At 38.3% G+C, this 18,518-nt stretch overlaps 1 protein-coding gene across 1 annotated transcript in view; it reads left to right on the forward strand.

Moving 5' to 3' along the window:
* The window catches only part of LOC141402449 (protein Asterix), a 225,222-nt gene that overhangs the window by 74,215 nt on the left and 132,489 nt on the right, over positions 1–18,518 (forward strand). The gene's annotated exons all lie outside the window — the stretch shown is intronic.

Genomic DNA, 18,518 nt, shown 5'->3' on the forward strand with positions numbered 1-18,518 from the left:
AATGTGAAATTGTAAAATTTTCATGGACAAAAATATTAACATTTCAAGTTGTTTACAGTGAACAGCTGATTAAAAGTCAGCAAGTTCTCAGTCACAGAACTGTCAAAAAATCTCTCTCTCTTTTGCTGGACAATTTTGTTATCCAATTTGTAAACATTTTTGGGTTATCGTACAGACCTATTCTGCAGACAACCTCGGTATCAACATCAACCCTAGAGGATAACTTAAAAATGAACGACAGTCAATATCGCCACCTAGATGTAAATAGCAGCACTAAACTGCAAAGACGCCACCCATTTCACAAATACAAGTGGGCGTTGTTTCCAGCCAGCGATCGATGGCAGCCCCGTCACCTAGGACAGGCTACAACTGACATAGCTGGAATTAAATAAAATAACACAAGAAAAACTGAACAACAGCAGGATCTTATGACGATGTCTTTTTGGTACACGAAACTGGACGTGCATTGAACAATTTGGAATGCACGAACTCTTGATAAAGAACCGAAGCTTGTACAACTCGAAAAGCAAATGGTATGTATAAGATCGACGCCTTAAGAATAAGTGAAATGGGGCGGAGTAAAAGTGACGAACTTTCCACAGAAAACTACGACTATGTGCTACTATACAGTGGAAAAGCAAATGATGGTGAATGTGGAGGAGAAAATTTCTTTCAAAGTGGTTTACGAATATTTAAAAAAGAAGACTTACATCTTCGTCCAACTGAAATCTATCCGAAGACCACAGACATTCTAAACAACAGCTTAGGAATCAACACTAGATAATAATCCAAATATAAATGGCAGAAAATAGCTCCATCCAGAGGTAAATGACAGTACTGAACCACTAGCAAATAAAAAGAAGGCATTGTTTCTAGGCACCGATAGATGCCATAACCTAGGCCAGGCTATAACATACCAATCATCTACAACGTCTGCTTAACACGAGGAAAGCACGAATTTGAGGTTAAAAACAATATCGGTGAGCGTTTTATAGAACTGCGTCTAACATTCTAAGGCATCTACTTCAAGGAAGATGTTCTCAAAGGCATCTAATACATACTAGACAATTTTAAGGACATATGGCCTTAACGAACGTATACTCCACAGTAGACGACCTTAAAGGGAGGTAGGTAGCCTTAAAGGGAATGGTCTAGAAAGGCTTCTGTCCCACAGTGGATGATCTTAATGGGCATTTACTCCACCATAGATGGTCTGAAAGGACCGCGGAAGCAGCTGTTTTTGCAAACAGTCAGTAATCGTAATGGTTGCTAACGTCTTGGTAATTTTCGGACCAATTTTTTAACTTTATTGAATGGAACAATTCCAGTTTAAACCCACTCTCGGATCTCTTTGTCATGTCTACATTTTGTTGTTGTAGTAAATAATTCTGCAAACTTGGAGCCACTGCCTCCATAAAGAATCGGATGGCTTGGCAACTAAATAGATGTAAGGTATCGTGTGGTCTAACTCCTACTAAATTAATCTTCTAGGGATAGAAGGCATCTTAAAGAAGTCTTATATAGATACAAGGATTCTAAAGGAGTCTTACATAAATAGAAGACTTCCTACTGGGACATTCTATAGATTGAAGGCCTTCTGAAAGATATGGATAGGTCTCTAAAGAAGATTTCTTTAGGCAGTATGCCTCCTAAGAGAGTCTTTTATATATAAAAGACTTCCTAAAAGATTCTTCTATAGATAGAAGGCGTCTTACATGGACCTTCTAAAGAAGTCTTCTAAGGTCTCTAAAAGAGCTTTCTATAGGTAGAAGGCCAGCAAAGGCAGTCGTTTATAGATAGAAAGTCTCCTAAGGGAGGTCTCTATAGATAAAAGGCCTCCTAAATGAGTCTTCCATAAATAGAAGGTCTCCCGAAGGAATATTCTAAAATGTAGAAGGCCTTTTGAATGAGTCTTCTATAGATAGAAGGCCTCCTAAAGTAGTATTCCATAAATAGAAGGCCTCCTATAGGAGTATTCCATAAATGAAAGACCCCCTGAAGGAATCTTCTATAGATAGAAGGCCTCCTACAAGGACCTTCTATAAATAGAAAACCTTCAGAAGGTGTCTTTCAAAATTAAAGGACTTCCTAAAGGAGACTTCCATAAATAGAAGGCCTCCTGAAGGAGTCTTTCATAAATAGAAGGCCTCCTGTAGAAGTCTTCCATAAATAGAAAGCCTCCTAAAGGAAGGAGTCTTCTATAGATAGAAGGCCTCCTAAAGGTGGCTTCGTAAAGGATTCTTTTTTATGTAGAAAGCCTGGTAAAGTAGTCTTCTATAGATAGAACACCTCCTGAATGCGTCTTCTGTATGCAGAAGGCCTCCTAACGAGTCTTCTATAGATAGAAGGCCTCCTAAATGAGTCTTCCATAAATAGAAAGCTTCGTAAAGGAGTTTGCTTTATGTTGAAGGTCTCCTAAAGGAGTATTCTTTCAATAGAAGGCCTCTAAATGATCCTTCTATAGATGGAAAACCTCGTGAAGGACTATTCTATGTAGACAACAGCCCTTCTAAAGGAGTTATCTACAGCTCAAGGGCCTCATAAAGCAGTCTTGGATAGATATAGTGCTTCCTAAAAGAGTCTTCTATCAATTACGATCTCTATGGAATGGTGTGGAATTTAGAATTTACCTGCCAGAAGCCCATTTGGTTTGTTCCGGGATAGACAAGAACCCCAGGCCGTGAGGAGATTAGAATATATCGTGTAAACCTCTCGGCTTGAATGAAATAAAAGAGGCAGTAGAACGAATAAAATGTGAAACAAAGTCACAGGTTTACCTGTTGCTAGCCGAAACCAAAGCTGTAGCTACTTCAACCTCACATTAGCTTGGGAGGAAGAACGACTGAGTCCAAAGTGTTTATAGATTACCTATTATCTGTCGAAGACCTCAAGAGGTCGGCTGTTGTCTTTAGAGGACATCAAGTGGCCTTCTCTTGTCTATAGAAGACATCAAGGTGTCCTATGTTGCTTATGCAAGACCTAAATAGGTCTTTTGTTGTCTTTAGAAGACCTTGGGAGGTTTTCTGTTGTCCATAGAATACCTCAAGAGTTCTCCTGCAGTCTATAGAATACCTCAAAAGGTCTTCTATTGTCTATAGAGAACCTTATCTATCTTGAAGTTGAAGACCACTTCTTTTTGCTTATAGAAGACCTTAAGAGTCCTTTTGTCGTTTTAGAAGGCGTCAAAATATATTCGAATGCCTTTAGAGTAACTCATGATGTCTTATTTCAAGAGGTCTTCCGTTGTCTATACAAGACTTCAAGAGGTCTTCGGTTGTCTTTAGAAGACCTAAAAAGTCTTTGGAAAACTTTTAGAGGTCTTATGTTGTTTTTGGGAGACCTTAAGATGTCTATAGACGATCTCAAGAGATCTTTTGTTTTCTTACAATGATCTACAGAAATCTCCTTTTGTCAGAGGACCTTAAGAGGTTCTCAGTTGTCTTTAGAAGACTTCAGGAGGCCCTCTGTTGTCAATAGATGACCTATGAGGCATTTATGTATATGTATTCTGTCTTTAGGAGGCATTTAGATGTATTCTGCCGTCCATTGAGGATCTCAAGAGATTTTTAGTCGTCTGTAAATTACCCCAAGTGGTCCTCTGTTGTCTATACACGCAGAGAAAAAATATTTTTCGGTTTTGTTGGAACAAAAATATCTATTTTGGTTCCAAAAATGTGTTTGTTTTGTGCAAACATTGTATTCCAAATCCAAAAATACCATCTTTTGTTCAACATAAAAAACAAAAACAACTTTCGAATTTCCTCAATATTGTAAAAATCGTTAACAATACCGATTGTAGGAACAATCATAATCTAAATTTTTTACAAAACATATTGTCAGCCCTGAAAACCAGATACTAAATTTCTTGATTTGAGTGTATATACTTCTCATATACACTTTCCGCACAACTTTGATATAAATATCGCGTATAATATTACGAGCATTTATGAACGCAATACATGGTTTGCTACTTTAGCTGACAACAAAGACAAACAAAAAGCCACAAGCAGCCACCACAACATATGGAATAATTAAACACCATAACAAACATGAAAAGGAAAGGAGAATGAAATAAAGAAAAAGAATGAAACCAAAACAGAAACAAATAAAAACAAGAGTCTCGTTGTTGGTATACATACACCCAAAAACAAAGATAAAGGCAGCATGTCATACAAACACCACAACTCACCAAAATTGTTTTTTCAACACGGCATCGAATAGCGAGAGAAGAGAAAAAATTTTTCAAAGAAAAGAGAGAAATATTGTTCAGTTGACACAAACTATGTTTGGATTTAACAAAAACGATTGTTGGATTCACAATACCACATAAGGAATCCAACAATATGTTAACAATACATATTTTGCTCTTGGAATATTGTTGGATCAAACATATTTTTTTCTCTGCGTGTAGAAGACCTTCAGAGACCTCGAGAGGTCTTTTACTGTCCATGGAAGACCTCAAAAGATCTTCTATTTTCTGTAAAAGAACTTAAGAAGACTTCCGTATTCTATAGGAGGCATTTCGATGTATTCTGCCGTCCATTGAGGATCTCTAGAGGCCATTTGTTGCCTACAGAAAACTTCAAGGGATCTTTAGTCGTCTGTAAATTATCTCAAGAAGTCTTTTGTTGTCTCCAAAGCATCAAGTGGCCCTCTGTGGTCTATAGAAGACCTCCAGAGACCTTGAGAGGTCTTCTACTGGCCATGGAAGACCTCAAAAGATCTTTTGTTTTCTGTAAAAGAACTTAAGAAAACTTCCGTTTTCTATAGAAGACCACAAGACGTCTGCTCCTCTCTATAGAAGACCTCAAGAAGTCTTCGGTTGTATTTAGTAGACATCAAGAGGTTTTTGGGTGTTTTTGGAAGCCCTCAAGAGTTTTTGTAAGACTTTAGGGGACTTTTGTTGTTTTTGGAATACGTTAAGTGGTCTCCGTTGTCTACAAACGATCTCAACAGATCTTTTGTGGTCTATGAAAGATCTCACGGGGTCTTATGTTGTCTTACGAATACCTCAAGAATTATTCTTTTGTCAGATGACCTCAAGAGGTTCTCAGTTGTCTTTTGTCAAAGGACCTCAAGGGGTTCTCAGTTGTCTTTAGAAGACTGCAGGAGATCATCTGCTGTCAATAGACGACCTCAGGAAGTCATCTGGTCTCAATAGACGACCTCAGAAGATCTTCTGTTGTATATAGAAGACCTATCGAAGTCTTCTGCTGTCTATAAATGAACTCAAGAGGTCTCCTGTTGTCGATAGAGAACCTTAAGAAATCCATAGTAGATGTCAAGAAGTCGTATGTTGCCTATAGAAAACCCCAAGAGGTCTTCTTTTGTCTATAGAAAACCTGAACCTGACCACAAGAGGTCTTCTGTTGTCTTTAGAAGGAATCTAGAGGTATTCTGCTGTCTATAGAAGACTGAGGTCTTTAGTCGTCTGTAAATGACCTCAAGAAGTCTTTTGTTCTCTGTAAAATACATTAAGAGGCTCTCTGTGGTCTATAAAAGACCTCAAAAGAAGTCTTCGGCTATGTTTCGAAGACCTGTTATTTTTAGAAGACCTCAAGGGTCTTTTGAAGACTTTAAGATACATTATGTTGTTTTTGGAAGACCTTAATAGGGTTTCCATGTCTATAGAAAATATTACGGGGTTTTATGTTGTCTTACGAAAATCTTAAGAAGTTTTCTCTTGACAGAGAACCTCAAGATGCTTTCAGTTGTTTTTAGAAGACTTCAGGAGGTCATCATTTGTCAATAGATGACCTCAGCAGGGCATCTGTTCTCAATAGACGATCTCAGGAAGTCATCTGTTGTATATAGAAGACCTAACGAAGTCTTTTGCTGTCTATAGATAACCTCAAGAGGTCTCCTGTGTTCGATAGAGGACCTCACGAAATCCATAGAAGACGTCAAAAAGTCTTATGTTGCCTATAGAAAACCTCAAGAGATATTCTGTTGTCTATAGAAAAACTGAACCTGACCTCAAGAGTTTCTGTTGTCGTTAGGAGGCATCTAGAGGTGTTCTGCTGGCTATATAAGACCTCAAGAAGTCATTGCAGCCTACAGAAGACCTGAGAGGTCTTTAGTCGTTTGTAAATGACCTCAAGAAGTCTTTTGTTATATGTTGAAGACATCAAGAGGTCTTCTGTTTTCTATAGAAGACCTAAAGAAACCTCGAGAGGTCTTCGGCTATCTTTCGAAGACCTGTTATTTTTAGAAGACCTCAAGAAGTCATTTTTTGCATACAGAAGAACTGAGAGGTCATTAGTCGTCTGTAAATGACTTCAAGAAATCTTTTGTTCTCTGTAAAAGGCATCAAGTGGGCCTCTGTGGTCCCTCAAGGGACATCGAGAGGTCTTCGGCTATCTTTCGAAGACCTGAGAAGACCTCAAGAGTATTTTGGAGACTTTAAGAGGCATAATGTTGTTTTTGGTAGTCCTTAAGAGATCTTCCTTGTCTATAGAAAACATCACGGGATCTTATATTGTCTTACGAAGATCCCAAGAAGGCTTCTCTTGTCAGAGAACCTCAGGATCTTCTAATTTGTCTTTAGAAGACTTCAGGAGGTCATCTGTTGTTAATAGGCGACCTCAGGAGGTCTTATGTTGTATATAGAAGACCTAACGAAGTCTTTTGATATCTATAAATGAAATCGAGAGGTATACTGTTGTAGATAGAGGACCTCAAGAAATCCATAGAACACGTCAAGAAGTCTTATGTTGCCTATAGAAAACCTCAAGAGATATTCTGTTGTCTATAAAAAACCTGAACCTGACCACAAGAGGTTCTGTTGTCTTTAGGAGGCATCTAGAGGTATTCCGTTGGCTATAGAAGACCTCAAGAAGTCATTTTTTGCCTACGGAAAACCTGAGAAATCTTAAGTCGTATGTAACGATCTCAAGAAGTCCTTTGTCATCTGTAAAAGACATCAAGAGGTTCTGTATGGTCTATAGAAGACCTTGAGAGGAATATTTTAAACAGTCCTATGTTGTTTTTTCAAAACCTTAAGAGGTCTTCCTTGTCTATAGAAATCATCACGGGGTCTTATGTTGTCTAACGAAGATCTCAAGAAGTCTTCTTTCGTCAGAGAACCTGCGGAGATTCTCAGTTGTCTTTAGAAGACTTCAGGAGGTAATGTATTCTCAACAGACGACCTCAGGAGGTCTTCTGTTGTATAAAGAAGACCTATCGAAGTCTTCTGCTGTCTTTAGATGACCTCAAGAAGTCTTCTCTTGTCAATAGAGGATCTCATGAAATCTATGTTGCATACAGAAGATCTCAAGTGGTCTTCTGTTGTCTATAAAAACCTGTAAAATACCTCTTGAAGTTGAAGACCACTCCGTTCGTTTATAGAAGGCCTCAAGAGTTCTTCTGTCGTCTTAAGGAGGCATATAGAGGTATTCTGCTGTATATTTAAGAGCTCAAGAGGTCATTTGTTGCCTACAGAAGACCTCAAAAGGTCTTTAGTCGTCTGTAAATGACCTCAAGAAGTCTTTTGTTATCTGTAAAATACATCAAGAGGTCTTCTGTAGTCTATAGAAGACCTCAAGTGACCTCGAGAGGTCTTTTGATGTGTTTAGGAAATCTTAAGAGGTCTTCGGTTGTTTTTAGAAGACCTTCAAGGTCTTTGGAAAACTTTAAGACATCTTCAGTTTTCCATGGAAGACCTCAAAGGGTATTTTTTATTAAGAAGACTTCTGTTGTCTTTTTAAGACCTCAAGAGGTGTTCGGTTGTCTTTCGAATACCTCAAGAGGTATTCGGTTGTTTTTAGAAGACCTCAAGAGTCTTTGGAGGACTTTAAAAGGTCTTATGGTGTTTTTGGAAGAACTTAAGAGCTCTAGATGACCTCAAGAGGCTTTCGCTTGTCTTCAGAAGAACTCAGGAGGGCTTCTGTTGTGTGTAAAGGACTTCAAGAGGTTTATTGTCGTCCATGACATATTTTCCCAGTTGTTTCTCATTATGTGGCTGAGGTATTCTATGAAAGACATCTTCAGTTTTCCATGGAAGACCTCAAAGGGTATTTTTTATTAAGAAGACTTCTGTTGTCTTTTTAAGACCTCAAGAGGTGTTCGGTTGTCTTTCGAATACCTCAAGAGGTATTCGGTTGTTTTTAGAAGACCTCAAGAGTCTTTGGAGGACTTTAAAAGGTCTTATGGTGTTTTTGGAAGAACTTAAGAGCTCTAGATGACCTCAAGAGGCTTTCGCTTGTCTTCAGAAGAACTCAGGAGGGCTTCTGTTGTGTGTAAAGGACTTCAAGAGGTTTATTGTCGTCAATGACATATTTTCCCAGTTGTTTCTCATTATGTGGCTGAGGTATTCTATGTTTCTTCCTCGGATATTCTATGAACATTCATCCTTCTAAGAATATATTCATTTGAGAAAGAAGTCCTCTCCTATCTGTTGTGTGTAGAGGTCTTCAAGAGGTTTGTTGTCGTCCATAAAAGACCTCAGGATGTTTTTTGTTGTCTATAGAAGAACTCAAGAGGTGTTTTGATGTCTATAAAGATTTGAAGAGGTCTTCTAATGTCTATAGAAGAACTCAAGAGGTCTTCTATTGACTATAGAGGACCTCAAGAGATTTTTTGGTGTTTATAGAAGAACTCAAAGGATTTTCTGTTGTCTATAGATCATCACAAAAGGTTTTCTATTATCTGTACAAGACCTCAAGAGGTATTATGCTGACTTTTGGTGGTGACCTCAAGAGGTCATTTATTGTCTATATAAGACCTCAAGAGGTTTTCTGCTGACTTTAGAAGAACTCAAGAGATCCTCTTTTGTCTACAGAGGACCTCAAGAGGTCTCTTGGTGCATATGGAAGAACTTAAGAGATTTTCTGTTGTCTAAAGATGATTACAAAAACTCTTCTATTGTCTGTACAAGACCTCAAGAGGTATTCTGCGTCTATAGAAACTCTTAGGGTATTTTAAGACAGTTCTATTGAGAATTACTTGCGAAATATTTTACCTGTTGTTTCTCATTATGTGGCTGAGGTATTCTATGTTTCTACCTCGGATATTCTATGAACGTTAATCCTTCTTAGAATACCATATTTTGTGTTCCTCGATATAATCATATTTCAAAGATTTTATTGTTCATGTTTCAATTGGAACCTGCAACACGGACCATACGAGGCATTTAATAAGGCGCAGTTTTGCTGAAAGACCTTGAAACTCTCCTCCCAAATCCAGAAACATTCCACAAATCATAGGAATGTTCCATAGACTGACAAACGTATGGAAAAACATAATACACCCACCCTTACACCATAGAAACCGGTCACAGCAAAAAAAATTGTCTGGACAGGTACATGTACTTGATCGGCATGAACCTGACTTGTAAACCTTAAGCAAAACCTGAAAATGTACAATTTTCCCAACCCCTCTGTATCACAACTACCCCGTTCCCTTCCATTGTAATGAAATTTAATTAAAATTGGCCAGACAAAAATTGCACAAAAAACGCATTTTGAATTTTTTATATCGTGTTTTCTTTATTTATGTATTTTTTCGCCTGCTCTCAACCAAGCTGCTAGCCGGTCGGCAACTACTTGTTGTGAACATGCTGGCGTATGTTATTGAATGCACTTCTTCTGCGTTTGTTTATTTTTACTGTTAACCTGATTGTTTGTATGCCTTCCACAAGCATCATTCGGAAGTTACTTCATCGAAGCTGACCATTAAAACAGTTTTTGTGTCACTACGAGTGAGGGCAACATGTTTGCGTTACGCCTGAATTGCTTTTGCAAAAAGCAAAAAACGTCAGAAAACAAAAACAAAGTCAACCAAATGGTTAAAGTGGTCAACACTTCTTTTGGGAATATTTTATTGGTATTTGTCAAGGGGGCCTGTCTACAACATATTTACTGTTGTTGTTGTTGTCAATATTGCTGATATTAGTAAATATTTGTCAAATGTAAATAACAAAATTGCTAATACATATGTCACCGAGTGTAAACAAATTACATATAAAAACCAAATAAGTTGAACATTGAACAATTTAATCGTGACGGCACAGATAAGTATTTTGTTTCAAAATTTGGTTTGTTTGGACTTATGGCATTATTACAGAAATTTTTAAAGTTCTGGAATGCTAGGTGAATTTAAAGGACGCGTCCATTTAGTACATTCTATAGTGTGCTGTAATAGAAGTCGTAGAAAAAAACAAGTAAAAAGTCATTAAGTACGGTCGGGCCGAACTTTTTATACCCTCCACCATAAAACATTCTTAACCAAATGGGAATAAGTAGTTTCCTTGCATGTCCACAATTTTAGGTGCAAAAATTGCTCGACCCCGGATAATCAAAAATGCCTAAATTATCTAATCTAATTTAAACAAATAAAAAACCAGTAAGAAAAGGATCAAAGTCGGGCGGGGCCGACTATATAATACCCTACACCACTGTGAATGTGTAAAATATATATGGGAGCTAAATCCAAATCAGAACAGATTTCGATATAATTTTTCACATTTATTTGTAGGCCAAATTCCGTCACATAGTCCAAATTTCATCAAAATTGGACATATATAGTGTGTTTTGTGCATCAAATACCTCAAATCGCTCGAAAATATATATGGGAGCTATATCCAAATCTGAACCGATTTCGATATGATTTGCCACAGTTATTTCTAGACTAGCCACCGTCACACATTCCAAATTTCATTGAAATCGGACAAATATAGCGTGTTTCGTGCATCAAATACCTCAAATCGCTCGAAAATATATATGGGAGCTATATCCAAATCTGAACCGATTTCTATATAATTTGGCACACTTATTTCTAGACTAAATTCCGTCGCACATTCCAAATTTCATTGAAATCGGACATATATAGCGTGTTTCGTGTACCAAATCCCTTAAATCGGGCGAAGATATATATGGGGACTATATCCAAATCTGAACCGATTTCTATATAATTTGGCACACTTATTTCTAGACTAAATTCTTTCGCACATTCCAAATTTCATTGAAATTGGACATATATAGCGTGTTTCGTGCACCAAATCCCTTAAATCGGGCAAAGATATATACGGGGGCTATATCCAAATCTGAACCGATTTTTACCAAAATAAATAGCGTTCGTCCTTTGGCCAAAAAACTATCTTCCCCAATTTTCATGCGAATCGGACAATAAATGCGACCTGTACTTTGTTTACCAAAATACATGGACAGACGGACTTGCGTAAATCGACTCAGAAAGTGATTCTATGTATAGCCCTAAAAGGAACTATGGGTCTATCTCGTTTCCTTTTGCATGTTACAAACTAATGCACAAAGACATAATATCCCTTACCACAAGGTGGTGTAGGGTATAATTATCAGTCGACAGAGAAATACGCTCGGGAATTGAAACATTCATCTACGGACAGATCGAATGTATTTAGGATTTTGTGGCCCTTTTTGGACATTTGAACTTGCCGACAAAAATATGGATTAGGATTAAAGTTCAAAAGTATTGCGAAGGAGGTTCTTAAAGGAATGGACTCACTTTATCCATTATGGAAGTGGATCTAATTTTGGGAGTCATATATTTGCGATAGATATCGCGCCCACTAGTCATTGCAGAGGGTCATCGTATTACTTTTCGACCAGTATGCCAGAAAGCAGGGACTTGTCCACGGAAAACATAATTTCGCTGTAAACAGGACCACAACGAACATCATCAGTATACATTTCCGAAGGATTTTCGAACAGATTCTAAACTGCACTTAGACACAAATGTTGAACTTTTGTGGGGTAGGTACCCTAAGTAGAGGCCGATATAGGCCATTTTAGAAGTCAAACTAAATTTCGACAAGATGTTAGGAGATCCAAAGTTTGTTCAAATTAGTTATTCCGTTCAAGAGATATCTGGCATACAATTTTAGTGACTTTTTTATATTGGGGGGAAGTACCGGAAGTTATGGAACGGTATTGCCCACCTTCGAACTGAAACTACGTTTGGAAAAATATGACTAAATTATGGACCTAATCGATTGATCAGTTCGAGAGTTATCGTGCTGTCCAGCCACTACGTATGGTTCCATAGGGGGGTTTTCTACAACTTTCGGGCTGTTTTCTCAAGAAGTATGGACTTGCCCCTGAAAAAAACGTTTACCCTAGTAATGAAGCCAGCGAACGCAAGTTGCTTCAAGAAAAATCAAAGTGATACGAGAGCAGGTCTTACAGTGAACTTATCCGAAATTTTGTGTGGGAGGTACCTGATGTATATCTGGTAGATATATTAGGACGTGTAAAGTGTGTGCGCACAATTTTTCCGAACATTTTTGAGCTTTTGTATGGGAGGTACCTGAAGTAGTGGACCGATATGGCTAATCTTCGAACTTTTACTAGATTTTGACAAAATATTATGAAGGCCAATTTTTGGCAGATCTGTTCGAGAGTTATCGTGCGCTCCAGCCTGACAGACGGAGGGACATTGCTAAATCGAGTCCAAATTGTCTGAAACGGATTTCGTCCAAACATACTTGGGGTCTAAAATCATTATTTCCATATTAGCATAAATGCTGAGTGTATAAAATGTGTTCAATCAGGTGGTAATTTTTTAGCGGGTTCATCATCACTCATTCTTATAACATGGCCTAGCCATCGCAATCGTTGTATCTCTATTCGTTCAACTACATTGATGTGATTGTATAGTTGATACAGCCCGTTGTTCATAAGACGCCGATATTCGCCGTCAACACAGATTGGCCCGTAGATCTTTCGAAGAATTTTTCTCTCGAACACACCAAGCACTGCCATATCTGCTTGAGCAAGTACCCATGCTTCGGAACCATACATTAGCACGGGTAGTATCAGTGTTTTGTAAAGTGTTACTTTTGTTTGACGAGAGGTGGCTTTATTCCTAAACTGCTTACTCAGCCCAAAGTAGCATTTGTTAGCCAACACTATTCTTCTTCGTATTTCACAACTGATGTTATTTGTTGTGTTTATGGCGGTGCCGAGGTAGACGAAGTCCTTTACTACCTCAAAATTGTAGGTACCAACATTCACAGATGGTGTGGGGTTTGTGGACAGATTACGCGTCGATACCATCAGCTTGGTTTTTTCGCCGTTTACTGCCAGACCAACTTTAGCAGATTCTCTTTCGACTTTTGCAAAGGTGTCAGTTACTTCCTTTACCGATCGACCCATGATGTCAATGTCGTCGGCATAAGCCAGTAACATATGGCTGTTCGTGTATATCGTTCCAATTCTTTTGACCTTCGCGTCTCGTATGACCTTTTCCAGCAGGATGTTGAATAGATCACACGACAGGCCGTCTCGTTGTCTGAAACCTCTTTTGGTAATAAACTCTTTGGAGAGGTTCTTTCCTATTCTAACTGAGGATCTCGTCTCAGTTAATGTCATTCTACAAAGCCGAATGATCTTTGCAGGAATACCAAAATCAGACATGGCTTGGAACACCTTTGAACGTATAGGGCTGTCGAATGCTGCTTTGTAATCGACGAAAAGATGGAAGGTGTCGATCTGCATTTCTTGGGTCTTTTTGAGGATTTGTCTCAAGGTAAATATCTGGTCAATGGTGGATTTGCCAGGTCTAAAGCCGCACTGATAGGATCCAATAATTTCATTGACCATAGGCTTTAGTCTCTCACACAATATCCCAGATACTATCTTATATGCAATAGGGAGCAGACTTATGTCCCTGTATGCTCACGTTCCAATCGTCGGGTACGCGTTCTTCCTGCCAGATGGTGCTAACTAGCTGACGCATACACCCTATCGCCTCCGGTTTTGAACAGCGGCTCCTGCCGCCTTATTATTCTTCAGCCGGTTTATTGCTGTTTTTACCTCATCTTGGCCGGGTGGTATACATTCAATACCATCTTCTGGGATTGGATCTGTGGTATCTTCGCCGTCTTCACTGCTATCGGATACCAACAGTTTGGAAAAAGCACACTATCTGTATCAGTTACCAAATTACCTTGTGGATCTCTACAGGAGGATATGTTTGTACCAAAGCCATCAGTTTGATGCTTCACTCTTTGGTAGAATTTTGGGACTTCGTTCTGTCTCCTGTACATCTCTATTTGTTCACACTCCCTCTTTTCCATCTCTCTCTCTTTTTCCTGCGGAAAAGACGTTTCTCCTCTCTCCTTTTCTCCCGATACCTCTCTCGAGCGCTACGCGTTGCTACTGATTGTAAAGTAGCCCTATATGCCGCATTTTTTTCTTCTTTTTTTCACTCCTGGTCGTACCATGGATTCTTTGGTGGAGGTCTCTGGTATCCAAGTACTGATTTTGCGGCTGTTTGCATGGAGTGGGCAATATTTTGCCATTGTTCTGATATGTTATGGGGATGAGGAGTGCTTTGATTAAGCAATTGGGCTAGTTGAGTGGAATATGCTGTGGCTATCTACTGTGTTTGCAGCTTAGCGATGTCCAACTTTCGTGTTGTGTCTGTCCGTGCTTTATTTGCAACGTTTAGACGGGTACGTACCTTTGCTGCAACGAGGTAATGGTCCGAATCTATGTTTGCTCCTCGGATCGATCGTACATCCAACACGCTAGATGAATGTCTTCCATCTATCACAACGTGATCAATTTGATTTATTGTTCTTTGGTCTGGAGACAGACAAGTGCCCTTATGAATATCGAGATGCTTAAATCTGGTACTGCTAACTCAAGTTTTTTGCCTCTGTTTTACTATGTAGACTGAATTTCCCGACTGTTTGTGCAAAGATATTCTCCTTTCCAATTTTGGCATTAAAATCGCCTAGAACAATTTTAATGTCATGGGCAGGACAACGGTCATATGTTTCTTCTAGGCGCTCGTAGAATATATCTTTGGTCTGTTCGTCCTTGTCTTCGGTTGGAGCATGAGCGCAGATAAAGCTGATGTTGAAGAATTTTGCTTTTAATCGAATTGTAGCAAGTCTTTCATTCACTGGGGTGAAGCTGGAGACCAGATGTTTTAACCTCTGACCAACTACAAAACCGCAACCAAACTCATGCTTTGTGCCATGGCAGCTATAATACAGTGCGTCACCTTTAGGTGTTGTTGTAACATCTTTCCCAGTCCATCGTATTTCCTGTATGGCAGTAATGTCGGCCTCGTACTTTTCAAGTACATCTGCCAATGCGTAAACTGCACCTTCTCTATAAAGAGTGCGAACATTCCAGGTGCAGATTCGCAGATCATGGTCCTTAAAACGTTTGCGGGGGTCGTCAACTTTAGAGGGGTTTGTTTTTCTTTTCTTTCGTTTTTTCATAGTAGGCTGCTTTTTTCTAGGGGGGGGGGGGGGCGTTAAAGGCAGCTCCCCAGGTGACACCACGGGGAGGTCAGTGTCCACTTGAGATGAGAGAGGGACCAAGATAAATCCTGGACTTTACCATCTTAAAGCCGGTCAGGACCGTTCCTTGGTATCTTTCATCCCCTACGTCACCCTGTCACGTCACGCTGTGACCTCTAAGAACCTTAAATGCCAAATTTCGTCTAGTTCGGTTAAAAGTTGTAGATAAAACCCTCAAAATACCGAAAATCAGGAGGTAACGTTATATGGGGGCTATACCTAAACATGGATCAATATTGACAGGTTATGGTAGATTATTGTGGTTAGCCCTAAGAAGCTTATATGTAAAATTCTAGCTAGTTCGGTTATAATTTGGTTCTAAACCCCTCAAACACCGAAAATCGGGGGATACCGTTATATGGGGCTATACCTAAACATGGGCCGATATAGCCCATCGTCGAACTTGATGTGCCTATGGAAAAACCGATACTCGGGGGCAAAAATCTAGCGTTCTAGCTCAATGTTTGCGCACGCTAGGTTGATTACAACAGGAGGACATGGCTAGATCGAGTGAGAAGTTTATCCTGATCAAGAATATATATACTTTATAGGTTCGCAAATGAATATTTCAATGCGTTACAAACGGAAAAACAAACTTTATATACCCTCTATACTATGGAGGAGGATATAAAAATAGATATTGTGGATAGATAGAAAATATTAAAGACTAAAAGAATATAAGTATGGTGGTGCGATTATTTCATAACGTTACAGCCATCAGCCTTTGGGTCGTGAGTATTAGTCAGCGACATAATAAGTGTTCGATTGTCTATGTGCCTTTTTCACCTCCACATTAATCATTTGTCATATCTTTGCCATTTACAAAACATAGATCTGATTCTGCAGTGACGCGTGATTATTCCTCTTCTTCAGTAAAACTACTCTTGTGGATCTTCGTTTGGAGAGGATTGGCCAGATAACTTTGTTCTAGTTGCCATATAAAGTGACACAAGGGTGGCTTGATTGTGTGGTCGATTGCAACATCGAATGACTCCGATCCGCGACGCGCCATTTAATTCCTTTCGATATTGACAATTGACTTCAGGGTCCCCAAGGCGTTCTTGCAATCCATAACTGCCACAGATTTGATAGAGTTGGGCCTGAGTGATTTAGTGACCGCTTGACTATGACTATTTACAACTAGAACGCTATATTTTGGCATTTTCTTTCGATACAATTGACTTCAGGGTCCCCAAGGCGTTCTTGCAGGCCATAACAGCCTCAGATTTGATAGAGTTGGGCCTGAGTGATTTAAGGGCCGCTTGACTATTGACCAGGGACGTACGCAGGGGGGGGGGGCACAGGGGCCCGGGCCCCCCCCGAAATGGTTTGGTAGACCAAAAATTTCTTTAGCTACTGTAAAAGATCATTAGCTTTTTCTTTCTGATAAATTAATTTTATGTTTGGATATTTCAAATGAAAACATAAATTTTCTGAAGTTTCTGTACGGAAAATGTACTTCGTTAGCAAATTTTGTAAGAAATAATTTCGATTTTTTTTTCGAAAATTTTTAACTTTTTGCTTGAAATTTTCAAATTTTTCTGTATTACGGCTTTATGCCATATCGTTACAGTATCAAAAAAAAAAAAAAAATAAATGAACTCGGAGTTCCGTAATGATTACACTCCATCTTTGCTAGTTCATTTTTGAGGTTTATGGTATCCTGTATCAAAAAATATGACGAGTTCAATAATGTGGAAAGGGAAGTGCATGAAATGGGGTTTTCGTGGACTATATATCGAAAACCAATTATATATTTATTTCGACAAATTTGTTGTTCACATTCTTTATGGTATTGAGGTAATACTGGGCACCACGGAAATAATATAAACAACTTTATGTCCAGCTTCCGTCAAATATTAAAATTTGCGTATGGTAGATATTTGCAGAAATAACACTGCTCAACAAAATTGAAAAAGTTGAATGTTTCAACCGAAATTTTTATTGTTTCTAAATGAATTCGACGAGTTATTTTCAAATCCGGCTATGGTTTTTTTTCATCAGATCTTGTTCTTGATATATAGCTCAAAATCGGTTTTCACGAGTTTTACCCAGAATTTCGTTATTTCCGGATACAAACAAATATTTTTTGTGGGTTTTTCGACACTAATATATTAAGGAGATGGTTTACATTCGATGCAAACAGTTAATGAAATAATTACAGTGAATATATAACGAAAAATATAGATGACATACGACGGACCTTGTAAAAATTGCATATTTTGCGCACTTTAAGCTGTAATTACGTCATCGGGGGAAGTCATAGGATCTTCATATGACAATGCGGATATGCTTAGGGTGTCTACTATATAGTCCAGTATTCAAATATATAATATAAAGTTCATAGCCCCCATGATTCGGCCATAAACTAAAAATCGTCATGAAGACTGCTAAAGGGAAATAATTTACCAGTGATATCATTACCACATAAGCCATTTACTTTTCAATGGCAGTCTTCATGATGATTTTTAGGTTATAGTCGAATCATGGGCGCTATGAACTTTATATTATATATCTGAATACTGGACTATATAGTAGACAACCTAAGCATATCCGCATTGCCATATAATGATCCTAGGACTTCTCCCGATGACGTAATTATAGCTTAAAGTGCGCAAAATATGCAATTTTTACAAGGTCCGTCGTGTGTTTTCTATATTTCTTCGTTATAAATTCACTGTAATTATTTCAAAAACTCTTTGTATCGAACGTACAGCATCTCCTTAATATATTAGTGTCGAAAACCCCACAAACAATATTTGTTTGTATCCGGAAATAACGAAATTCTGGGTAAAACTCGTAAAAACCGATTTTGAGCTATATCTCAAGAACAAGAGCTGATGGAGAAAAACCGTGACCGGATTTGAAAATAACTCGTCGAATTCATTTAGAAACAACAAAAATTTCGGTTGAAACAAAAGTCGTGTTTACCAGTGTAACTGTTCACAGTTTTTCCTTCACCTTGTAGGGTTTTCATTTGATCGGTTCGTTGAAATCCGATACCTCTATTCCTTTTTTAATTTGATTATATATTTTTATCGTCTTCTAAAAGCTCTCAGATACAGATAAATATTTAATAAAAATCCTTTTTTCGATTGTGGAACTTGTTGCCTCCTAATATTAAAACGTTTTCGGTTTCTCAGCAGACTTTCAAAAACCAGATTAATATATTATTACAACAAACTTCCTTAAAAATACTTATCTTTTCTACTTCTGTCTATTTGGA

The sequence above is a fragment of the Musca autumnalis genome, unplaced genomic scaffold (genome assembly GCF_047663935.1).
Source record: "Musca autumnalis isolate F117 unplaced genomic scaffold, ASM4766393v1 scaffold_4, whole genome shotgun sequence".
Lineage (NCBI taxonomy): Eukaryota > Metazoa > Arthropoda > Insecta > Diptera > Muscidae > Musca > Musca autumnalis.